This window comes from Nerophis lumbriciformis, linkage group LG20 (genome assembly GCF_033978685.3).
Source record: "Nerophis lumbriciformis linkage group LG20, RoL_Nlum_v2.1, whole genome shotgun sequence".
Lineage (NCBI taxonomy): Eukaryota > Metazoa > Chordata > Actinopteri > Syngnathiformes > Syngnathidae > Nerophis > Nerophis lumbriciformis.
In genome coordinates, this window is record NC_084567.2 from 39,401,645 (window position 1) to 39,428,644 (window position 27,000).

The following is a 27,000-nucleotide window of genomic DNA, read 5'->3' on the forward strand; positions in this document are numbered from 1 at the left end:
ATGAAAAAAAATCTATTACATTTAGTGAGTACTTTATTGACACATATCATTTCCAGATGTTTTGCGGGCCAGATAAAATTATGTCGCGGGCCAGATCAGGCCCCCGGGCCTTGAGTTTGACACCTGTGCACTAAAATTAAAGAACAAAACAGTAAATAAACATTTACAAAATGTATATCTGCAGCTAATATATGTTAACATTTTTATTTATTTTTAATGCGCTCTATATCCCGTAAAATACGGTAATAGACGTAACAAAACGGGAACATTATATTATTAGGAATATTATTTCTATATATAGTTTCAATAGTGCTTCGTGCAATTCGCTGCACACACACACACACACACACACACACACACACACACACACACACACACACACACACACACACACACACACACACACACACACACGTGTCTTGCCTACTTTGTGTGGACCCACGTTTGGTTAGTACAGGGGTCGGCAACCCGCGGCTCTAGAGCCGCATGCGGCTCTTTAGCGCCGCCCTAGTGGCTCCCTGGAGCTTTTTCAGAAATGTATGAAAAATGGAAAAAGATGAGGGGAAAAAAAATCTATATTTTGTTTTAATATGTTTTCTGTAGGAGGACAAACATGACACAAACCTCCCTAATTGTTATAAAGCACACTGTTTATATTAAACATGTTTCACTGATTCGAGTATTTGGCGAGCGCCGTTTTGTCCTACTAATTTTGGCGGTACCTTGAACTCACCGTAGTTTGTTTACATGTATAACTTTCTCCGACTTTCTAGGACGTGTTTTATGCCACTTCTTTTTCTGACTCATTTTGTCCACCAAACTTTTAAGGTTGTGCATGAAAGGTGAGTTTTGTTGATGTTATTGACTTGTGTGGAGTGCTAATCAGACATATTTGGTCACTGCATGACTGCAAGCTAATCGATGCTAACATGCTATTTAGGCTAGCTATATGTACATATAGGCATCATAATGCCTCATTTGTAGCTATATTTGAGGTCATTTAGTTTTCTTTAAGTCCTCTTAATTCAATTCATATCTCATGACACACTATCTGTATGTAATATGGCTTTTCATTTTTTGCGGCTCCAGACAGATTTTTTTTTTGTATTTTTGCTCCAATATGGCTCTTTCAACATTTTGGGTTGCCGACCCCTGGGGTTAATAGGTTGTGAGGGCCCCCCCTTTCCACTATAGCTAGAATGATGAAAAAAAAAAAATATCTAGCACTAGATGGGAGTAGAGAGTTGCAACCTCACTTCAGAATGCAAAACACACAAAGTAAAACAAATATTTTACTTCTGTAGTTGTGAGGACCAGGCAAATGTCCTTACAAGTCAAAAGGTTCTCACAGAAAGGGTGGTTTGTCAAGTCTATGTCCACACAAGGATGGTGAGGCAAGTACACACACACACACACACACACATACATGTCTTGCCTACTTTGTGTAGACCCACGTTTGGTTAGTACAGGGGTCGGCAACCCGCGGCTCTAGAGCCGCATGCGGCTCTTTAGCGCCGCCCTAGTGGCTCTCTGGAGCTTTTTCAGAAATGTATGAAAAATGGAAAAAGATGAGGGGAAAAAAAATCTATTTTTTGTTTTAATATGGTTTCTGTAGGAGGACAAACATGACACAAACCTCCCTAATTGTTATAAAGCACACTGTTTATATTAAACATGTTTCACTGATTCGAGTATTTGGCGAGCGCCGTTTTGTCCTACTAATTTTGGCGGTCCTTGAACTCACCGTAGTTTGTTTACATGTATAACTTTCTCCGACTTTCTAGGACGTGTTTTATGCCACTTCTTTTTCTGACTCATTTTGTCCACCAAACTTTTAAGGTTGTGCATGAAAGGTGAGTTTTGTTGATGTTATTGACTTGTGTGGAGTGCTAATCAGACATACTTGGTCACTGCATGACTGCAAGCTAATCGATGCTAACATGCTATTTAGGCTAGCTATATGTACATATTGCATCATAATGCCTCATTTGTAGCTATATTTGAGGTCATTTAGTTTCCTTTAAGTCCTCTTAATTCAATTCATATCTCATGACACACTATCTGTATGTAATATGGCTTTTAATTTTTTGCGGCTCCAGACATATTTTTTTTTTGTATTTTTGCTCCAATATGGCTCTTTCAACATTTTGGGTTGCCGACCCCTGGGGTTAATAGGTTGTGAGGGCCCCCCTTTCCACTATAGCTAGAATGATGAAAAAAAAAATATATCTAGCACTAGATGGGAGTAGAGAGTTGCAACCTCACTTCAGAATGCAAAACACACAAAGTAAAACAAATATTTTACTTCTGTAGTTGTGAGGACCAGGCAAATGTCCTTACAAGTCAAAAGGTTCTCACAGAAAGGGTGGTTTGTCAAGTCTATGTCCACACAAGGATGGTGAGGCAAGTACACACACACACACACACACATACATGTCGTGCCTACTTTGTGTGGACCCACGTTTGGTTAGTACAGGGGTCGGCAACCCGCAACTCTAGAGCCGCATGCGGCTCTTTAGCGCCGCCCTAGTGGCTCCCTGGAGCTTTTTCAGAAATGTATGAAAAATGGAAAAAGATGAGGGGAAAAAAAATCTATATTTTGTTTTAATATGTTTTCTGTAGGAGGACAAACATGACACAAACCTCCCTAATTGTTATAAAGCACACTGTTTATATTAAACATGTTTCACTGATTCGAGTATTTGGCGAGCGCCGTTTTGTCCTACTAATTTTGGCGGTACCTTGAACTCACCGTAGTTTGTTTACATGTATAACTTTCTCCGACTTTCTAGGACGTGTTTTATGCCACTTCTTTTTCTGACTCGTTTTGTCCACCAAACTTTTAAGGTTGTGCATGAAAGGTGAGTTTTGTTGATGTTATTGACTTGTGTGGAGTGCTAATCAGACATATTTGGTCACTGCATGACTGCAAGCTAATCGATGCCAACATGCTATTTAGGCTAGCTATATGTACATATTGCATCATAATGCCTCATTTGTAGCTATATTTGAGGTCATTTAGTTTCCTTTAAGTCCTCTTAATTCAATTCATATCTCATGACACACTATCTGTATGTAATATGGCTTTTAATTTTTTGCGGCTCCAGACAGATTTTTTTTTTGTATTTTTGGTCCAATATGGCTCTTTCAACATTTTGGGTTGCCGACCCCTGGGGTTAATAGGTTGTGAGGGCCCCCCTTTCCACTATAGCTAGAATGATGAAAAAAATATATATATCTAGCACTAGATGGGAGTAGAGAGTTGCAACCTCACTTCAGAATGCAAAACACACAAAGTAAAACAAATATTTTACTTCTGTAGTTGTGAGGACCAGGCAAATGTCCTTACAAGTCAAAAGGTTCTCACAGAAAGGGTGGTTTGCCAAGTCTATGTCCACACAAGGATGGTGAGGCAAGTACACACACACACACACACACACACACACACACACATACATGTCTTGCCTACTTTGTGTGGACCCACGTTTGGTTAGTACAGGGGTCGGCAACCCGCGGCTCTACTTTAGCGCCGCCCTAGTGGCTCCCTGGAGCTTTTTCAGAAATGTATGAAAAATGGAAAAAGATGAGGGGAAAAAAAATCTATATTTTGTTTTAATATGTTTTCTGTAGGAGGACAAACATGACACAAACCTCCCTAATTGTTATAAAGCACACTGTTTATATTAAACATGTTTCACTGATTCGAGTATTTGGCGAGCGCCGTTTTGTCCTACTAATTTTGGCGGTACCTTGAACTCACCGTAGTTTGTTTACATGTATAACTTTCTCCGACTTTCTAGGACGTGTTTTATGCCACTTCTTTTTCTGACTCATTTTGTCCACCAAACTTTTAAGGTTGTGCATGAAAGGTGAGTTTTGTTGATGTTATTGACTTGTGTGGAGTGCTAATCAGACATATTTGGTCACTGCATGACTGCAAGCTAATCGATGCCAACATGCTATTTAGGCTAGCTATATGTACATATTGCATCATAATGCCTCATTTGTAGCTATATTTGAGCTCATTTAGTTTCCTTTAAGTCCTCTTAATTCAATTCATATCTCATGACACACTATCTGTATGTAATATGGCTTTTCATTTTTTGCGGCTCCAGACAGATTTTTTTTTTTGTATTTTTGCTCCAATATGGCTCTTTCAACATTTTGGGTTGCCGACCCCTGGGTTTAATAGGTTGTGAGGGCCCCCCTTTCCACTATAGCTAGAATGATGAAAAAAAAATATATCTAGCACTAGATGGGAGTAGAGAGTTGCAACCTCACTTCAGAATGCAAAACACACAAAGTAAAACAAATATTTTACTTCTGTAGTTGTGAGGACCAGGCAAATGTCCTAACAAGTCAAAAGGTTCTCACAGAAAGGGTGGTTTGTCAAGTCTATGTCCACACAAGGATGGTGAGGCAAGTACACACACACACACACACACACACACACACACACACACACACACACACACACATGTCTTGCCTACTTTGTGTGGACCCACGTTTGGTTAGTACAGGGGTCGGCAACCCGCGGCTCTAGAGCCGCATGCGGCTCTTTAGCGCCGCCCTAGTGGCTCCCTGGAGCTTTTTCAGAAATGTATGAAAAATGGAAAAAGATGAGGGGAAAAAAAATCTATATTTTGTTTTAATATGTTTTCTGTAGGAGGACAAACATGACACAAACCTCCCTAATTGTTATAAAGCACACTGTTTGTATTAAACATGTTTCACTGATTCGAGTATTTGGCGAGCGCCGTTTTGTCCTACTAATTTTGGCGGTACCTTGAACTCACCGTAGTTTGTTTACATGTATAACTTTCTCCGACTTTCTAGGACGTGTTTTATGCCACTTCTTTTTCTGACTCATTTTGTCCACCAAACTTTTAAGGTTGTGCATGAAAGGTGAGTTTTGTTGATGTTATTGACTTGTGTGGAGTGCTAATCAGACATATTTGGTCACTGCATGACTGCAAGCTAATCGATGCTAACATGCTATTTAGGCTAGCTATATGTACATATTGCATCATAATGCCTCATTTGTAGCTATATTTGAGGTCATTTAGTTTCCTTTAAGTCCTCTTAATTCAAATTCATATCTCATGACACACTATCTGTATGTAATATGGCTTTTCATTTTTTGCGGCTCCAGACAGATTTTTTTTTTTGTATTTTTGGTCCAATATGGCTCTTTCAACATTTTGGGTTGCCGACCCCTGGGGTTAATAGGTTGTGAGGGCCCCCCCTTTCCACTATAGCTAGAATGATGAAAAAAAAATATATCTAGCACTAGATGGGAGTAGAGAGTTGCAAAATCACTTCAGAATGCAAAACACACAAAGTAAAACAAATATTTTACTTCTGTAGTTGTGAGGACCAGGCAAATGTCCTTACAAGTCAAAAGGTTCTCACAGAAAGGGTGGTTTGTCAAGTCTATGTCCACACAAGGATGGTGAGGCAAGTACACACACACACACACACACACACACACACACACGCTCAGACAGGTCAGTAATTCTGTATGGCTTGGACGCCACGTCTCCCTCCTCCCTTCCCTCGGAAAATTTAGCATGCCCCCTCGGCTGAGGCAGAAAATGAGATTACTGTATTTAAATGACTATGGTAATAGAGAGCATGCTGCCGGGCCTCTGTAGGATAAAGGATTTCTACTGCGCTCATTGTTAGCAGTTTTGCAAAGTACCATCGCCCTGCTCCCGCTCTCAATGGGGATGTCATTTAAAAGACATTCCTCTTTCTTTTTCTCCCCCCCTGAGTTCCCTGTCAGGCCCCGTGTACCGGTCCCCAGGAGGCCCGATGTGTGTGTGTGTGTGTGTGTGTAAACCTCGCGGACCCACCGGTCCAGACATAAGGTGAATATTCTTCATTCAAAGGCGCTGCAGACTGATTGGACACGGTCAGTCTGTTTTGGAAGACATAATCCGGTCTATGATTTTAATGAAATCGACTCTCCGAGGATGAACACCATGTGTCCACTGGAAAATGCAAAGGCCAGGTGGCCAGGAGGGGAAGTGTTTTTGGCTGCCAGGATACATCCATCCATCTGCACCTCTTTAGCACATCTATCAAGCTGTACATCCATCCATGCACCATTGCATCCTTCCATTACTCTGCAAAATATGTCTTTAATGATGAAATAAAAATGAACAATTGTTGTTCATTTGGACCAAATATACATCTTACAGGATACGGACCCCTCTGTGTACCAAGACGAGATAGACCTATTTATTAGGTGTTGTGACACTAACCATCTTATTTTAAATGTGACCAAGACACAGGAAATGGTTTTGGATCCGAGGAAAGTGACTGACCATGAGCCAGTGGTCATCAATAATCAGGAAATCACCCAGGTATCCTCATATAAATATTTAGGGGTTTCATATTGATAATCTTCTCTGCTGGAAGACACATATTGACAAACTGTGCAATAGAACGCAACAGAGGCTATATTTTTTGCGAAGATTAAGATTGTACGGCGTAAGCAGCCATATCATGATGATTTTCTACCGTGCCATTGTAGAGAGCATCATTAGATACGGGATCACCTCATGGTTTGGCAACCTAACCGTTAAGCTAAAAAGCAAACTGGCCGGCATGCATAAAACGGCAATGAAAATCGTAGGGAGGAAAGAATATGAGCCTATACAGAGCATCTATGAGCAGGCAGTTAGGAAAAAAGCTAAGAAAATTATTTCCAACTCACAACACCCACTCTTTCCTGAATATGGAACCCTGCCATCAGGGAGAAGACTCCGGGTCCCACTATGCAAATCTAACCGCCTTAAATTATCATTTGTCCCAGCCTCCATTAAGCTGACCAACAATGTGCAATAGAATTTTAATACATAGGTTAGCACTTTTTTAGCACATAGCACTTTAGCACATAGCACTTTAGCACTTTATCCATGAGCTCTAGTGCAATGCACATTGGTACTTTATCTTTATCTCCATACTGCAGATTTTATGCCTACATCAAAGTGCCACCTATGTCTATCAAGCTCCATGTTCTGATGTTTAAATGTTAGTTGTATGGTTGTGGTTGTGTCTGTGCTTGTGTTTTTGTTCTGTTGTTTTTGGGTATGTTAAGAAAGCAATGATGCACTGTGCCCAAGACAAATTTCCCCGCGGGGACAATAAAGTTGAACCTTGACCTTGACCTTGACAAGATATTGATGCTGAAGGTTCCAGAATTTTAACTTGACAAGGCATACATTTGGACGATTCCTATGGACAAACTGCGATTACTCGTTATTAAATGCTATAATTGTTAAAGAGCCCTGGGTTTGATACACGCAAACCTATCAATCAATCAATCAATCAATGTTTATTTATATAGCCCTAAATCACAAGTGTCTCAAAGGGCTGCACAAGCCACAACGACATCCTCGGCTCAGATCCCACATGAGGGCAAGGAAAAACTCACAACCCAGTGGGATGTCAATGTGAATGACTATGAGAAACCTTGGAGAGTACCGCAGATGTTCCTCTCCGCAGAGGAGAGACTGGATGCAATGGACGTCGAGTGGGTCTAGCATAATATTGTGAAAGTCCAGTCCATAGTGGATCTAACATAATTGTATGAGAGTCCAGTCCATACTGGATCTAACATAATATTGTAAGAGTCCAGTCCATAGTAGATCTAACATATTAGTGTGAGAGTTCAGTCCATAGTGGATGTAACATAATAGTGTGAGACTCCAGTCCATAGTGGATCTAACATAATAGTGAGAGTCCAGTCCATAGTGGATCTAACATAATACTGTGAGAGTCCAGTCCATAGTAGATCTAACATATTAGTGTGAGAGTTCAGTCCATAGTGGATCTAACATAATAGTGAGAGTCCAGTCCATACTGGATATAACATAATATTGTAAGAGTCCAGTCCATAGTAGATCTAACATATTAGTGTGAGAGTTCAGTCCATAGTGGATCTAACATAATAGTGTGAGAGTCCAGTCCATAGTGGATCTAACATAATAGTGAGAGTACAGTCCATACTGGATATAACATAATAGTAAGGGTCCAGTCCATAGTGAATCTAATATAATAGTGAGAGTCCAGTCCATAGTGGATCTAACATAATAGTGAGAGTCCAGTCCATAGTAGATCTAACATAATAGTGAGAGTCCAGTCCATAGTGGATCTAACATAATAGTAAGAGTCCAGTCCATAGTGGATCTAACATAATATTGTGAAAGTCCAGTCTATAGTGGATCTAACATAACAGTGAGAGTCCAGTCCATAGTGGATCTAACATAATAGTGAGAGTCCAGTCCATAGTGGATCTAACATAATATTGTGAAAGTCTAGTCCATAGTGGATCTAACATAATAGTGAGAGTCCAGTCCATAGTGGATCTAACATAATATTGTGAAAGTCCAGTCCATAGTGGATCTAACATAATAGTGTGAGAGTCCAGTCCATAGTGGATCTAACATAATAGTGAGAGTCCAGTCCATACTGGATATAACATAATAGTAAGGGTCCAGTCCATAGTGAATCTAATATAATAGTGAGAGTCCAGTCCATAGTGGATCTAACATAATAGTGAGAGTCCAGTCCATAGTGGATCTAACATAATATTGTGAAAGTCCAGTCCATAGTGGATCTAACATAATAGTGAGAGTCCAGTCCATAGTGGATCTAACATATTAGTGTAAGAGTTCAGTCCATAGTGGATCTAACAAAATAGTGTGAGAGTCCAGTCCATAGTGGATCTAACATAATAGTGTGAGAGTCCAGTCCATAGTGGATCTAACATAATAGTGAGAGTCCAGTCCATAGTGGATCTAACATAATAGTGTGAGAGTCCAGTTCATAGTGGATCTAACATAATAGTGAGAGTCCAGTCCATAGTGGGTCTATAGTACACAGGTGTCAAACTCAAGGCCCCTGAGGCCAAAACTGGCACGCCATATGATTGAAAGTTGTCCGCCATGTCATTTTATGCGGTCCTGCTGCATTATTTTACATTTTATGTGATATGCCACTTTAATTTATGTGGCCTGCCGCTTCATTTTATGTGATTATGTCAGATGTGAGGCCCGCCTCATCATTTATGCGGCCTGCAAAAAAAAGGCCGGAAATAATAAAGCACTTTCCGACAAAATGCATTTCTGTCAGTAAACTCGCCATGAAAGCGCTAAAACATACCGGTGTAGTGAGTTTACAATATTCACCCAAGGAACTTTAGTTATTAGAGCGTTCCGGTCGGACGGTTTTTCACGGGACACATTTCTGGCGTTGTTGTTGCACTAGTGAGCCACGGATGAGGAGATGCTGCTCCGTTATTGATTGAAGTAAAGTCTGAATGTCATTAAAACAGTTAGCTCCATCTTTTGACACTTCTTCCACCCCCGTCCTTGCACGCTACACCGCTACAACAAAGATGACGGGGAGAAGACGCTGTCGAATGTGAGCCACGTAAATAAGACCCGCCCACAAAACGGCGCATCCTGAAGCGACTGTCAGAAAGCGACTTGAAGACATACTTGCCAACTTGAAATTATTTTTTCCAATCATTTTGGAACTTGCAAGCGTACTTCTTCGTACTCGTCGTTGCCATGTCTCTTCTTCGTTCTTCTGCTTCGTCTCTGTTATGTTTTTGGACATTACTACTTGCCGTAGTTTTGAAGCAATGCATGATGGGAATCCGGATGTTGTGTGTCAGTGTATTAACGTGCCGGCTGGAATAAACACACGCTGAGAAATAGCTCCGTGTCTGCCTACTTTTTGGGTTGTACATAAACCTATGGATAACCGAGACATACCGTATTTTTCGGACTATAAGTCGCAGTTTTTTTCATAGTTTGGCCTGGGGTGCGACTTATACTCAGGAGCGACTTATGTGTGAAATGATTAACACATTAGCGTAAAATATGAAATAATATTATTTAGCTCATTCACGTAAGAGACTAGACGTATAAGATTTCATGGGATTTAGCGATTAGGAGTGACAGATTGTTTGGTAAACGTATAGCATGTTCTATATGTTATAGTTATTTGAATGACTCTTACCATAATATGTTACGTTAACATACCAGTTGGTTATTTATGCCTCATATAACGTACACTTATTCAGCCTGTTGTTCACTATTCTTGATTTATTTTAAATTGCCTTTCAAATGTCTATTCCTGGTGTTGGGTTTTATCAAATACATTTCCCCCAAAAATGCGACTTATACTCCAGTGTGACTTATACAGGTAAAAGCCAGTAAATTAGAATATTTTGAAAAACTTGATTTATTTCAGTAATTGCATTCAAAAGGTGTAACTTGTACATTATATTTATTCATTGCACACAGACTGATGCATTCAAATGTTTATTTCATTTAATTTTGATGATTTGAAGTGGCAACAAATGAAAATCCAAAATTCCGTGTGTCACAAAATTAGAATATTACTTAAGGCTAATACAAAAAAGGGATTTTTAGAAATGTTGGCCAACTGAAAAGTATGAAAATGAAAAATATGAGCATGTACAATACTCAATACTTGGTTGGAGCTCCTTTTGCCTCAATTACTGCGTTAATGCGGCGTGGCATGGAGTCGATGAGTTTCTGGCACTGCTCAGGTGTTATGAGAGCCCAGGTTGCTCTGATAGTGGCCTTTAACTCTTCTGCGTTTTTGGGTCTGGCATTCTGCATCTTCCTTTTCACAATACCCCACAGATTTTCTATGGGGCTAAGGTCAGGGGAGTTGGCGGGCCAATTTAGAACAGAAATTCCATGGTCCGTAAACCAGGCGCGGGTAGATTTTGCGCTGTGTGCAGGCGCCAAGTCCTGTTGGAACTTGAAATCTCCATCTCCATAGAGCAGGTCAGCAGCAGGAAGCATGAAGTGCTCTAAAACTTGCTGGTAGACGGCTGCGTTGACCCTGGATCTCAGGAAACAGAGTGGACCGACACCAGCAGATGACATGGCACCCCAAACCATCACCCAACCATGCAAATTTTGCATTTCCTTTGGAAATCGAGGTCCCAGAGTCTGGAGGAATACAGGAGAGGCACAGGATCCACGTTGCCTGAAGTCTAGTGTAAAGTTTCCACCATCAGTGATGGTTTGGGGTGCCATGTCATCTGCTGGTGTCGGTCCACTCTGTTTCCTGAGATCCAGGGTCAACGCAGCAGTCTACCAGCAAGTTTTAGAGCACTTCATGCTTCCTGCTGCTGACCTGCTCTATGGAGATGGAGATTTCAAGTTCCAACAGGACTTGGCGCCTGCACACAGCGCAAAATCTACCCGTGCCTGGTTTACGGACCATGGTATTTCTGTTCTAAATTGGCCCGCCAACTCACCTGACCTTAGCCCCATAGAAAATCTGTGGGGTATTGTGAAAAGGAAGATGCAGAATGCCAGACCCAAAAACGCAGAAGAGTTGAAGGCCACTATCAGAGCAACCTGGGCTCTCATAACACCTGAGCAGTGCCAGAAACTCATCGACTCCATGCCACGCCGCATCAACGCAGTAATTGAGGCAAAAGGAGCTCCAACCAAGTATTGAGTATTGTACATGCTCATATTTTTCTTTTTCATACTTTTCAGTTGGCCAACATTTCTAAAAATCCCTTTTTTGTATTAGCCTTAAGTAATATTCTAATTTTGTGACACACGGAATTTTGGATTTTCATTTGTTGCCACTTCAAATCATCAAAATTAAATGAAATAAACATTTGAATGCATCAGTCTGTGTGCAATGAATAAATATAATGTACAAGTTACACCTTTTGAATGCAATTACTGAAATAAATCAAGTTTTTCAAAATATTCTAATTTACTGGCTTTTACCTGTATATGTTTTTTTCCTTCTTTATTATGCATTTTCGGCCGGTGCAACTTATACTCCGGAGCGACTTATAGTCTGAAAAATGCAGTATATAATAGTCTCTTTTTCAGGTGAGAGAGGACGCTAAAGGCAGTGCCTTTAAGGGACGCCCCCAATATTGTTGTCCGGGTGGAAATCGGGAGATTGGTTGCCCCGGGAGATTTTCGGGAGGGGCACTGAAATTCGGGAGTGTCCCGAGAAAATCGTGAAGGTTGGCAAGTATGACTAGTACCGGTATACCGTCCAAGCCTATACAGAAGCGGGCTTTTTCTCAGCCTAACTGGCTCATCAGCAGAGAAACGAAACCACTCTCAAGTCCTGACCTCGCGTCTGCCGTGTCCGGCGGGAGGTCAAAGGTTAGCTGGGCCGCCCTTTTCGATGTCACATGACAAGGAAAATCCTTTTTTTTCTCCTTCGCCTAATTCTCTCTATAGCGGCGCGCCCCGGCATCCTCATTTACATCAGGTCGTTTGTTAGGACTTTACGATTATATATGGGCCTTTGTCTGGCTGCGCGTGTACCTGCACCGCTCCCAGCTGCTCGCCATTAATAATACAGACAGCGGCAAAAGAGACGGAGGAGCTTGTTAGCGCGCGGGAGTGCAACGGGGCCGACAGGCCGGGAGACGGACAGCACACACCTGGAGTCTCCGCCGGCAACACATTTGGAGTAACACCACATGATGCACGAAAACAATGATGGCACATTTGTGGAGGGGAGCGCTCGTGTAAACGTGTCACTCTGGTGCGAGCGTAATGAGGCCGACTGGACATGTATACTGTATATGTACACACACCGGCGCTGTCGTGGCACACTCCAAAAAGTCAGTGTTCAAAAACAAGAAAAAAAAAAATTAAAAAAATTAGGGGTATTTTATTTGAACTAAGCAAAATTAAAATAAAAAAAATACAATCATGTGTAGACTGTATTGATCTATATTGATATATAATGTAGGAACCAGAAATATTAATAACAGAAAGAAACAACCCTTTTATGGTGGAGGTTGTTTTTTTGGGTTGGTGCACTAATTGTAAGTGTATCTTGTGTTTTTTTTATGTTGATTTAATAAAAAAAATAAAAAAAATAAATGTATTTCTACATTTATTTATTTCCTAATGCATTTATATTCACATTTATTTATTTCTACAATTATTTGTAGGTGTCTACATTTATAGACTTCCACATATATTTATTTCTTCATGTATTTATTTCTACATTTATGTATTCTACATTTATTTATTTCTACATTAAAAAAAAAAACTATTTCTACATTCATTTATTTCCTGATGCATTTATTTTCACATTTATTTATTTCTACAATTATTTGTAGATGTCTACATTTATAGACTTCCACATGTATTTATTTCTACATGTATTTATTCCTACATTTATGTATTCTACATGTATTTATTTCTACATTTATAAAAAAAAAAGAATAATTACCTATTTCTACATTTATTTATTTCCTAATGCATTTATTTTAATTTATTTATTTCTACAATTATTTGTAGATGTCTACATTTATAGACTTCCACATGTATTTATTTCTCCACGTACTTATTTCTACATTTATGTATTTCTACATTTATAAAAAAAAAAGAATAATTACCTATTTCTACATTTATTTATTTCCTAATGCATTTATTTTCACATTTATTTATTTCTACAATTATTTGTAGATGTCTACATTTATAGACCTCCACATGTATTTATTTCTCCACGTACTTATCTCTAAATTTATGTATTTCTACATTTATTTCTACATTTATAAAAAAAAGAATAATTACCTATTTCTACATTTATTTATTTCCTGATGCATTTATTTTCACATTTATTTATTTCTACAATTATTTGTAGATGTCTACATTTATAGACTTCCACATGTATTTATTTCTACATGTATTTATTCCTACATTTATGTATTCTACATTTATTCATTTATAAAAAAAATAATAATTACCTATTTCTACATTTATTTATTTCCTAATGCATTTATTTTCATTTATTTATTTCTACAATTATTTGTAGATGTCTACATTTATAGACTTCCACATGTATTTATTTCTCCACGTACTTATTTCTACATTTATGTATTTCTACATTTATTTATTTATACATTAAAAAAAAATAAATGTATTTCTACATTTATTTATTTTCACATGTATTCATTTCTACATTTATTTATTTCCTAATGCATTTATTTATTTCTACAATTATTTGTAGATGTCTACATTTATAGACTTCCACATTTATTTATTTCTACATGTACTTATTTCTACATTGATGTATTTCTACATTTAAAAAAAATTAAAATAAAAAAATTATGTATTTCTACATTTATTTATTTTCACATGTATTCATTTCTACATTTATTTATTTCCTAATGCATTTATTTTCACATTTATTTATTTCTACAATTATTTGTAGGTGTCTACATTTATAGACTTCCACATGTATTTATTTCTACATGTATTTATACCTACATTTATGTATTCTACATTTATTCCTCCATTTAAAAAAAAGAAGTACCTATTTCTACATTTATGTATTTCCTAATGCATTTATTTTCACATTTATTTATTTCTACAATTATTTGTAATGTCTACATTTATAGACTTTCTACACGTACTTATTTCTACATTTATGTACTTCTACATGTATTTATTTATACATTTAAAAAAAAAAAAAAAAAAAAAAGTATTTCTACAGTTATTTATTTTCACATGTATTAATTTCTCTATTTATTTATTTCCTAATGTATTTATTTTCACATGTATTTATTTCTACTTGTATTTATTTATACATTTATGTATTCCTACATTTATTTATTTATACATTAAAAAAAAAAAAAAAAAAAAAAGTTTATTTGTTTTCTTTTACGGCCCGGTACCAATCGATCCACGGACTGGTACCGGGCCACACACCGGTACCGGGCCGTTGGGGACCACTGATTTACAAGACATAATTGACCCTGTTACATATATATATATATATATATATATATATATATATATATATGGAATACTGGAAATTCAGTGAATTCTAGCTATAAATATACTCCTCCCCTTAACCACGCCCATCTCTTAAGGTTGGCAAGTATGCTTATCAGACAGAAAATAAGCAAATATCACCGTTTTTGAGATATTTAATCTTATTTAGATTTCAGTTTTTGCAGTGCAGAAGCCCGTAAAAACCTTTCGCTCCGGGAGTCGTCCGGGAATAAAGGCGTGGAAATAGGATTTATTTTGCACGCCTCATCAAAAGGGAATTAGCAGGGTTCGGGGAGGGAAACGCGGGCTCTGTTTTGAGCCAGCATGAATGGCGGGATCATCCCTGTAATCCCCGGCCTTCCCCTTCTTCTCCGCCTGCACCCCAGAAAGTGAAGACAATTGCCCACATTAGCTCTAAAAGACGGCCTTTTGTCGCCTCGTCTTCAAACTCCCAACCGCAGATCCGACAAGGAAAAAAATATGCTCGGGAGGTAAGGTTCAACCACTTCCTTTCTTCTCCTTCGCCACCGTTCCGTCTCTTATCTTTTAATTCCTCCTCTTCCTTCAAAACATGGCGGCGGAGCTGTCACACTCGCTGATAGGGAGGCTGACAGCAGAGAGCTTGGCGCGCCGACACGCCACAAACAACGAGCGAGCGTGTAAACTAAAGCAAACAAAGCCCCCCCCTCGCCACTCGAAAGGCGGGATCCCTCCCACCTGCCACCCTGATGCTGATGAAACATACAGTAACACAGAGCAGCCATTAAATGGGCGAACAAGTAAAACAGAGTTGTACAATATGAGTGTGTGTGGAGGGCGGGGGGGTTGGCGCTCGCGGCGTATCACGCTCTCAGTCACGCACATGAAGCGCGTTCGTTATCATCCCCGCGCATGTTTTGGGGTTTCTGACTTTCTGGCAGACGGATGCATTTTGGAGGATTTGTTACCTGAGGGAAGGTGTCGTGCCGGTGGGGGCTCCACTGGCAAATCTCTCCCAGCGAGGCACTCGGGTCAAGTACACATCCTGCTCTGTGGAGGACACATGTATAGAAGTTTAAAATAGATCAAATGTGGGAATACAGAAATGTAGAAATAAACAAATGTGTAAAATAAATAAATGTAGAAATAAATACATGTGGAAATAAATACATTAGGAAATAAATAAATGTAGAAATGATTTTTTTTTTTTAAATAAATACATGTAGAAATGAATAAATGTGGGAATAAATAAATGTAGAAATAAATAAATCTGGAAATAAATACATGTAGAAATTAATAAATGTGGAAGTCTATAAATGTAGACATCTACAAATAATTGTACAAACAAATACATGTGGGAATAAATACTTTAGGAAATAAATATATGTAGAAATGAAAACATTTGGAAATAAATAAATACATGTAGAAATATATAAATGTAGAAATAAATAAATGTGGGAATAAATAAATGTAGAAAAAAATACATTTAGAAATACATAAATGTAGAAATAAATAAATATGGAAGTCTGTAAATGTAGACATATATAAATAATTGTAGAAATAAATAAATGTGAAAATAAATAAATGTAGAAATTAATACATGTGGAAATTAATCAATGTAAAAATACATAAACGTAGAAATAAAAAAAATGTGGAAATAAATAAATGTAGAAATTAATAAATGTGGAAGTCTATAAATGTGGAAATAATTACATTAGGAAATAAATAAATGAAAAAATGAATAAATGTGGAAATGAATAAATGTAGAAATAAATAAATGTGGAAATAAATAAATGTAGAAATAAACAAATGTAGAAATTAATAAATGTGGAAGTCTATAAATGTAGACATATATGAATAAATGTAGAAATAAATAAATGTGGAAATAAATACATTAGGAAATAAATAAATGTGGAAATAAATAAATGTAGAAATACATGAATGTAGAAATAAATAAATGTGGAAATAAATAAATGTAGAAATAAATAAATGTGGAAGTCTATAAATGTAGACATAATTGTAGAAATAAATAAATGTGGAAATAAATACATTAGGGAATAAATAAATATAGAAATTAAAAAATGTGAAAATAAATACATGTATAAATAAATAAATGTGGAAATAAATAAATGTAGAAATAAATAAATGTAGAAATTAATAAATGTGGAAGTCTATAAATGTAGACATATATGAATAAATGTAGAAATAAATAAATGTGGAAATAAATACATTAGGAAATAAATAAATAAATGTAAAAATACATAAATGTAAAAATAAATACATGTGGAAATAAATAAATGTAGAAATAAATAAATGTGGAAATAAATAAATGTAGAAATAAATAAATGTGGAAGTCTATAAATGTAGACATATAAATAATTGTAGAAATAAATAAATGTGGAAATAAATCCATTAGGGAATAAATAAATATAGAAATTAAAAAATGTGGAAATAAATACATGTAGAAATAAATAAATGTAGAAATAAATAAATGTAGATATAAATACATGTATGTCCCATTTATTTGCTAGTTGTTTTTATTTGTTTATTCTTTTATTTATTTATTTCTATATTTATTCATTTCCACATGCATTTATTTCCAAATGTATTTATTCTATCGTCATCCGTACCACTCTGTGTAAACTAATTAAGGATGCATCAATAATTGACAGGGAGGACAATTTCCTAAACAAACACATATGTGAATGTATTCTAGGCATACAATATATGAGTCATTTTTCTTAAAAAAAATCATAAAAATCCTTCCACCAGGGCTCAAATGAGGCTAAAGTCCACATATTTAAACAAATGAAGTTTTAATTGCATGACAATATGCAACAACATGAATAAATACTCCCTCCTCCCATGGGCTGCTCCTCCCTCCCCATCTTCCTGCAGGATATAATGGCCTTGAATAAGCAATGGCGTGCTCATATATATATATATATATGTATATATATATATTTCTCCGCAGCTGGGTAATTCCCGCTCACTTCATGTGTCCTCCAGGCCACGTGGGGCCCCAGCAGAGCCATAGCTCCTTTATGTAAGGCCCAGGAGAAGGTGCCCCCCGTGCAGGTACATGCCTGAGAGGAACAAACACCATCAGTAACCTGTCTGCTGCACCCGCCCTCCTCCTTCGCTCGCTGCACCCCTAACCTAATCATCGACCCTCCCCATTCCCCTGATTTATAGCTCCTTGCGCTGCTGAAAACCAAATAGATCAGGTACGAGGGGACCCGGAGAAAAACTGCACCTATGATGAAGTAGTCTGCGAAGCATCATCGGGTGTTCATGCTGCCTTCATCTTCTGCACATTCCTCTTTATTTCTTCACCGAGATCCTTCTGCAAAGTCCTCCTCTTATCCTTTATGACTCCTTCTCCGTTAAAGCAATTTGACACCTAGTGTAGGGACTAGGTGTGCAAAAAAACAAACAATTCTCCTCAATAAAAGAGAAGAAATATAACTAGAGATGTCTGATAATACATTTTTTATATGAAATTTCCAGTTAATTTTATCATCAATCATTATTAAGTTAAAGTTAAAGTACCAATGATAGTCACACACACACACTAGGTGTGGTGAAATTTGTCCTCTGCATTTAACCCATCCCCTTGTTCACCCCCTGGGAGGTGAGGGGAGCAGTGAGCAGCAGCGGTGGTCGCGCCCGGGAATAATTTTTTGGTGATTTAACCCCCAATTCCAAGCCTTGATGCTGAGTGCCAAGCAGGGGTCCCATTTTTATAGTCTTTGGTATGACTCGGCCGGGGTTTGAACTCACAACCTACCCATCTCAGGGCGGACACCCTAACCACAAGGCCACTGAGTAGGTTATACCAAGAAATGTGGTTTCATTTACTCTGTCAGGCTTGTCACTGACAGTTTGGTTATGTTTTGGTTTTCCCTCTGTTTTTGGGTTTTATTTCCTGTCAGCGCTCTTATTTTGGTTCCTTTTCCTGCACATTTCCCGTAGCTCTTGTTTCCCTCACCTGTACCCGACTGGCAGTCTGGCACACTAGGTGGCAATTGCCAATCAGGCTACTAAATATACCTGCCATGCCCTCCAGTCAGTGCTGGAGTATTGTATGCTGTCTCCGGTTCTCCCTGGTTCCTCGTCTCCTGTATACGGTTAGCTGTTTCCTGGTTCCTGTTAGCTGTTTCCTGTATGCTGTAGACTGTTTGCTGTCTATAGTTTTCCTTGTTTCCTGTCTCCAGTTTGCCTGTTTCCTGTTAGCTGTAGACTGTTTGCTGTCTCCAGTTCTCCTTGTTCAATCAATCAATCAATTCCTTTATTGTCATTGTCATAATAACACTTAAGTCATCCATGAACAACAATATTTTGTTTGAGCTTTGTTTCCTGGTTCCTGTTTGCTGTCTCCAGTTTGCATGTTTCCTGGTTCCTGTTAGCTATATGCTGTAGACTGTTTGCTGTCTCTAGTTCTCCTTGTTTCCTGCTTCCTGTTTGCTGTCTCCAGTTTGCCTGTTTCCTGGTTCCTGATAGCTGTATGCTGTAGACTGTTTGCTGTCTCCAGTTCTCCCTGGTTCCTTGTCTCCTGTATCCGTTTAGCTCGTTCCTGTATGCTGTTTCCTGGTTCCTGTTACCTGTATGCTGTAGACTGCTTGCTGTCTCTAGTTTTCCTTGTTTCCTGGTTCCTGTTTGCTGTCTCCAGTTTGCGTTTTTCCTGGTTCCTGTTAGCTGTTCTTGTTTTCTGGTTCCTGTTTGCTGTCTCCAGTTTGCCTGTTTCCTGTTAGCTGTGTGCTGTAGACTGTTTGCTGTCTCCAGTTCTCCTTGTTTCCTGTTTGCTGTCTCCAGTTTGCCTGTTTCCTGGTTCCTGTTAGCTGTAGACTGTTTGCTGTCTCCAGTTCTCCTTGTTTCCTGGTTCCTGTTTGCTGTCTCCATTTTGCCTGTTCCCTGGTTACTGTTAGATGTATGCTATAGACTGATTGCTGTCTCCAGTTTTCCTTGTTTCCTGGTTCCTGTTAGCTGTAGACTGTTTGCTGTCTCCAGTTCTCCTTGTTTCCTGGTTCCTGTTTGCTGTCTCCAGTTTGCCTGTTTCCTGTTAGCTGTGTGCTGTAGACTGTTTGCTGTCTCCAGTTCTCCTTGTTTCCTGTTTGCTGTCTCCAGTTTGCTTGTTTCCTGGTTCCTGTTAGCTGTAGACTGGTTGCTGTCTCCCGTTCTCCTTGTTCCTGGTTCCTGTCTCCAGTTTGCCTGTTTCCTGTTAGCTGTCTCCAGTTCTCCTTGTTTCCTTGTCCCTGTTTGCTGTCTCCAGTTTGTCTGTTTCCTGTCTCCAGTTTGCCTGTTTCCTGTTAGCTGTATACTGTAGACTGTTTACTGTCTCTAGTTCTCCTTGTTTCCTGGTTCCTGTCTCTAGTTCTTCTTGTTTCCTGGTTCTTGTTTGCTGTCTCCAGTTCTCCTTGTTTCCTGGTTCCTGTTTGCTGTCTCCAGTTTGCCTGTTTCCTGTTAGCTGTATGCTGTAGACTGTTTGCTGTCTCTAGTTCTCCTTGTTTCCTGGTTCCTGTTTGCTGTCTCCAGTTCTCCTTGTTTCCTGGTTCCTGTTTGCTGTCTCCAGTTTGCCTGTTTCCTGTTAGCTGTATGCTGTAGACTGTTTGCTGTCTCTAGTTCTCCTTGTTTCCTGGTTCCTGTTTGCTGTCTCCAGTTTGCCTGTTTCCTGGTTCGTGTTTTCCCTGCATTCTTTAGACATTAAAATAATGTCTTTCTGCAACAAGCCTGCCATCTTTGCATCTTGGGGTTCGTCACCAACACATCCTGACATACTCTTTCAATGTCTATTCTATTTGTGAAGTGAAGTGAATTATATTTATATAGCGCTTTTCTCTAGTGACTTAAAGCGCTTTACAAAGTGAAACCCAATATCTAAGTTACATTTTTAAAGCAGTGTGGGTGGCACTGGGAGCAGATGGGTAAAGTATCTTGCCCAAGGACACAACGGCAGTGACTAGGATGGCAGAAGCGGGGATTGAACCTGCAACCCTCAAGTTGCTGGCACGGCCACTCTACCAACCGAGCTATACCGCTCCATTTGTGTTGGACTTTCCCTTCTACTGTTACCAAATAGCATTATTTTAGTTTAACTGAGGTTTAAGGATAGTCTGTTTTTATCGAACCGTGGACTGGAGAAAGACAAATGAAATCTCAGTTTTTCTATGAGGTGAAATGATAAATATGAGGTTCGGCGCTGGAGGATCTCAGCCTGCTGGTCTGCAGCGTGTGTGTGTGTGTGTTGGCGAGGCTTATCAAGACACATGCTTCCAATTAGCTGGGCTTCTTCATGTAAATGCTTCATAAATTATCCTCCCTACCTCGGGATTAGCAGAGTTAGCGTCGCCACAGTCAGCAAAGGTTGTGCATGGAAATTAAAAGGACAGTGGGTGGGGGGTAAAGACTGAGGTAGGTGACCCAGCTGGCACTATGGTGGGTGTTACTGATTTAAACCCACTCTGCAGGAGATTGTGCTCTCCCACTGAAAAATAAAGTTTGGGAACTTTTTCCAGGGAACATTTTGTCAAAGGTTAAACCCCCATTATTTCCATGATGTCACAATATTGCAGTTATTTCCAATTAATAGCATGTTTTTTTTGGTCTTCTATATGATTACCGTATTTTCCGCACCATAAGGCGCCCTGGGTTATAAGCCGCGCCTTCAATGAACGGCATATTTCAAAACTTTGTCCACCTATAAGCCGCCCCGTGTTGTAAGCCGCATCTAACTGCGCTAAAGGAATGTCAAAAAAACAGTCAGATAGGTCAGTCAAACTTTAATAATATATTAAAACCAGCGTGATGTGGGCGCGCATGGAATCGTATATCAACATGGACAGAGCTGCGTGAAAAAAGCCACCCGGCCTCTTCGCATAAACTTAAACTTACCTTAACCACTCGCTCATCTTTTCTTCATCCATCCCTTCGAGTTAGCTTTTATGATGACGCCGGCTGGAAAGGTCTCTTTTGGCAAGGTCTTCCTTTTGAATATCACCATGGGTGGAAGTTTCTGGCCATTAGCATGGCAAGCTAGAACCACAGTGAAGGATGACTTCTCATTCCCTGTGGTGCGAATATTCACCGTACGTGCTCCCGTTGTATCCACAGTGCGGTTCACAGGAATATCAGTTGCTGTGAAATATTATCTCACTATTATGTTAGATCCACTATGGACTGGACTCTCACTATTATGTTAGATCTACTATGGACTGGGCTCTAACTATTATGTTAGATCCACTATGGACTGGACTCTCACTATTATGTTAGATCCACTATGGACTGGACTCTCACAATATTATGCTAGATCCACTCGACGTTCATTGCACCGGTCACCCTAGAGAGGGGGGGATTCGATTCCATGGAATCGGTTCTTTTCTTATCGAACAATCAGGAGAACCGGTTTTCGAACATCACCCCTATTGTTGACATTTAAGATTTTCAGTGTTCTCGTAGGATGTGTAGAAACGTTGAACCTTGTTATAAGCTTAACCATTTACTTGTGACATTTCTTCATAGGCATGACGGTGAAAAACTGATAAAGAGATACGGACATACTTATCCACTATGGACTGGACTCTCACACTATTATGTTAGATCCACTATGGACTGGACTCTCACACTATTATGTTAGATCCACTATGGACTGGACTCTCCCTATTATGTTATATCCACTATGGAATGGACTCTCACACTATTTTGTTATATCCACTATGGACTGGACTCTCACTATTATGTTAGATCCACTATGGACTGGACTCTCACATTATTATGTTAGATCCACTATGGACTGGACTCTCACACTATTATGTTAGATCCACTATGGACTGCACTCTCACACTATTATGTTAGATCCACTATGTACTGGACTCTCACACTATTATGTTAGATCCACTATGGACTGGACTCTCACTATTATGTTAGATCCACTATGGACAGGACTCTCACACTATTATGTTAGATCCACTATGTACTGGACTCTCACACTATTATGTTAAATCCACTATGGACTGGACTCTCACATATATTATGTTAGATCCACTATGGACTGGACTCTCACACTATTATGTTAGATCCACTATGGACTGGACTCTCACAATATTATGTTAGATCCACTATGGACTGGACTCTCACAATATTATGTTATATCCACTATGGACTGGACTCTCACAATATTATGTTAGATCCACTATGGACTGGACTCTCACAATATTATGTTAGATCCACTATGGACTGGACTCTCACAATATTATGTTAGATCCACTATGGACTGGACTCTCACAATATTATGTTAGATCCACTATGTACTGGACTCTCACACTATATTATGTTAGATCCACTATGGACTGGACTCTCACACTATTATGTTAGATCCACTATGTACTGGACTCTCACACTATTATGTTAGATCCACTATGGACTGGACTCTCACAATATTATGTTAGATCCACTATGGACTGGACTCTCACACTATAATGTTAGATCCACTATGGACTGGACTCTCACAATATTATGTTAGATCCACTATGGACTGGACTCTCACACTACCATGTTAGATCCACTATGGAACGGACTCTGACAATATTATGTTAGACCCACTATGGACTGGACTCTCACACTATTATGTTAGATCCACTATGGGCTGGACTCTCACTATTATGTTAGATCTACTATAGACTACTAATTTGACGATTCTATTCAACATATCGGCACTATTACACGTTTTTAACATGTCTGACATGTTCTTAACTTGTTAAAGACAACTTACGGTGTTGCTTTGTGTAGGATGGCAACAGATATGATTACAGAGGACAGCAACGTGTACGACTTGCCTTCGGACGAATACCGGAAGTCAACCAACAGGAAGTGACTCAGCGGAAGTGACATCATCCACCGATTATATGTTCACCGTTTATAGCATACAGGAAATAAAAACAACTTTAGCGCCAAATTAAAGCATTGCCGTCACTATATTTGTCTTTGCACATTGTATAAATAATACAAAAGTATTATCAAGTATTATGTCAACAATTGGCTGTGATGTTTTTTTTTGTTTGGGTAAAAAAGAGATTGTTGAGCCATTACCGTTGGTTTGGATATACAGATTCAGAATATATATATGTTAACCTATTTTTATGGACTTGCCTCTTTGTGATGTTAAGTTCCTGTTATAAGCTGTTATACAGTATAGGGTAAAGGTTAATAATGTTGACAATAATGTAGACAAAATAATAGGTGTATAAATGACACAATATGTTACTGCATACGTCAGAAGACTAATTAGGAGCCTTTGTTTGTTTACTTACTACTAAAATTGTAGTAAGTAATTGTGTAATCATGTTTTTGTTTTAAGTCATGTTTTTGTTTAGTTATAGGAATCTTTGGTTTCTGGCTTTTCACTCCCTTGTCTTGTTTGCATGATTACCCATTAGTTTCACCTGTTCCACGTTTGGACTCATTGTGCACTCTTGATTGTCACCATAGCAACCCATTAGTTTTCACCTGTCACGTCACGCACCTGTTTTCGTTAATCATGTCTGTAGTATTTAAGTTCATTGTTTTTCAGTTTGTCTTTCTGACGACCTCACACCACATTTATGCTCTGTCCATTCCTCTAAGATCCTGCTTCATGTCCCTTGTCAAAGTAAGTTTTGGTTCCATGTTTACAGTCTTTTTGTTTTTCATAGTTTATTCTCCGCCACTGTGCGCGCTTTCGTTTATTCTTTTTTTTTTTTGATAAATATAAATAAATCATGTACCTCCATTCCCGTCTCGCCCGAGCCAACTTTCCGTTGCATCCCGGAAAAGCACACACCCAAGATCTGACAAAAATACAAGTTGTCTAGTATGTTCACTATTTTATTTAAGGACTAAATTGCAATAATAAACATATGTTTCATGTACCCTAAGAGTTTTTGGTTAAAATAAAGCCAATAATGCCATTTTTTGTGGTCCCCTTTATTTCAAACAATCAATTCCTTTATTGTCATTGTCATAATAACACTGAAGTCATACACGTCAACAAGATTTTGCTTGAGTTTTGTCTAGCGGCATAGAAACTGCATTGAATTTTTGGAAGCTCATCTTTTATCTGACATTGTTTATAGGGTTAGGCGCTATAAGTGTTCAACTTCAGCCTAAACTCTTTCGGTCTGCAGCATTTTCAGTTTATGAATGTACAATCAATCAATCAATCAATCAATGTTTATTTATAGAGACCTAAATCACAAGTGTCTCAAAGGGCTGCACAAGCCACAACGACATCCGCGGTACAGAGCCCACATAAGGGCAATGAAAAACTCACAACCCCAATGGGACGTCGATGTGAATGACTATGAGAAACCTTGGAGAGGACCGCATATGTGGGTGACCCCCCCAAACCCTCTAGGGGAGACCGGCTGCAATGGACGTCGAGTGGGTCTGACATAATATTGTGAAAGTCCAGTCCATAGTGGATCTAACATAATAATGAGAGTCCAGTCCATAGTGGATCTAACATAATAGTGTGAGAGTCCAGTCCATAGTGGATCTAACATAATATTGTGAAAGTCCAGTCCATAGTGGATCTAACATAATAGTGAGAGTCCAGTCCATAGTGTATCTAACATAATAGTGTGAGAGTCCAGTCCATAGTGGATCTAACATAATAGTGAGAGTCCAGTCCATAGTGGATCTAACATAATAGTGTGAGAGTCCAGTCCATAGTGGATCTAACATAATAGTGAGAGTCCAGTCCATAGTGGATCTAACATAATAGTGTGAGAGTCCAGTCCATAGTGGATCTAACATAATAGTGAGAGTCCAGTCCATAGTGGATCTAACATAATAGTGTGAGAGTCCAGTCCATAGTGGATCTAACATAATAGTGAGAGTCCAGTCCATAGTGGATCTAACATAATAGTGAGAGTCATAGTGGATCCAACATAATAGTGAGAGTCCAGTCTATAGTGGATCTAACATAATAGTGAGAGTCCAGTCCATAGTGGATCTAACATAATAGTGTGAGAGTCCAGTCCATAGTGGATCTAACATAATAGTGAGAGTCCAGTCTATAGTGGATCTAACATAATAGTGAGAGTCCAGTCCATAGTGGGGCTAGCAGGAGACCATCTCAAGTGGAGACGGGTCAGCAGCGCAGAGATGTCCCCAACCGATGCACAGGCGTGCGGTCCACCCCGGTCCCGACTCTGGACAGCCAGCACTTCATCCATGGCCACCGAACCTGTGTCAACCCCAGTGGGACGTCGATGTGAATGACTATGAGAAACCTTGGAGAGGACCACATATGTGGGTGAGCCCTCACCCCCTCTAGGGGAGACCGGATGCAATGGACGTCGAGTGGGTCTGACATAATATTGTGAAAGTCCAGTCCATAGTGGATCTAACATAATAGTGTGAGAGTCCAGTCCATAGTGGATCTAACATAATAGTGAGAGTCCAGTCCATAGTGGATCCAACATAATAGTGAGAATCCAGTCCATAGTGGATCTAACATAATAGTGAGAGTCCAGTCCATAGTGGATCTAACATAATAGTGTGAGAGTCCAGTCCATAGTGGATCCAACATAATAGTGAGAGTCCAGTCCATAGTGGATCTAACATAATAGTGAGAGTCCAGTCCATAGTGGATCTAACATAATATTGTGAGAGTCCAGTCCATAGTGGATCTAACATAATAGTGTGAGAGTCCAGTCCATAGTGGATCTAACATAATAGTGAGAGAGTCCAGTCCATAGTGGATCTAACATAATAGTGAGAGTCCAGTCCATAGTGGATCTAACATAATAGTGAGAGAGTCCAGTCCATAGTGGATCTAACATAATATTGTGAGAGTCCAGTCCATAGTGGATCTAACATAATAGTGTGAGAGTCCAGTCCATAGTGGATCTAACATAATAGTGAGAGTCCAGTCCATAGTGGATCTAACATAATAGTGTGAGAGTCCAGTCCATAGTGGATCTAACATAATAGTGAGAGTCCAGTCCATAGTGGATCTAACATAATAGTGAGAGTCCAGTCCATAGTGGATCCAACATCATAGTGAGAGTCCAGTCAATAGTGGATCTAACATAATAGTGTGAGAGTCCAGTCCATAGTGGATCTAACATAATAGTGAGAGTTCAGTCCATAGTGGATCTAACATAATAGTGTGAGAGTCCAGTCCATAGTGAATCTAACATAATAGTGAGAG

At 38.9% G+C, this 27,000-nt stretch overlaps 1 long non-coding RNA gene across 1 annotated transcript in view; it reads right to left on the bottom strand.

The window, feature by feature from the left end:
- The window catches only part of LOC133619824 (uncharacterized), a 31,863-nt gene extending 8,214 nt beyond the window's left edge, over positions 1-23,649 (bottom strand). The window contains exons 1-2 of the long non-coding RNA XR_009817465.2: positions 23,578-23,649; positions 15,779-15,860 (exon numbers count right to left, since the gene is read on the bottom strand). This is a non-coding gene — a long non-coding RNA (uncharacterized lncRNA). The remainder of the gene's footprint in view (positions 1-15,778; positions 15,861-23,577) is intronic.
- Between the last annotated feature and the right edge of the window lie 3,351 nt (positions 23,650-27,000).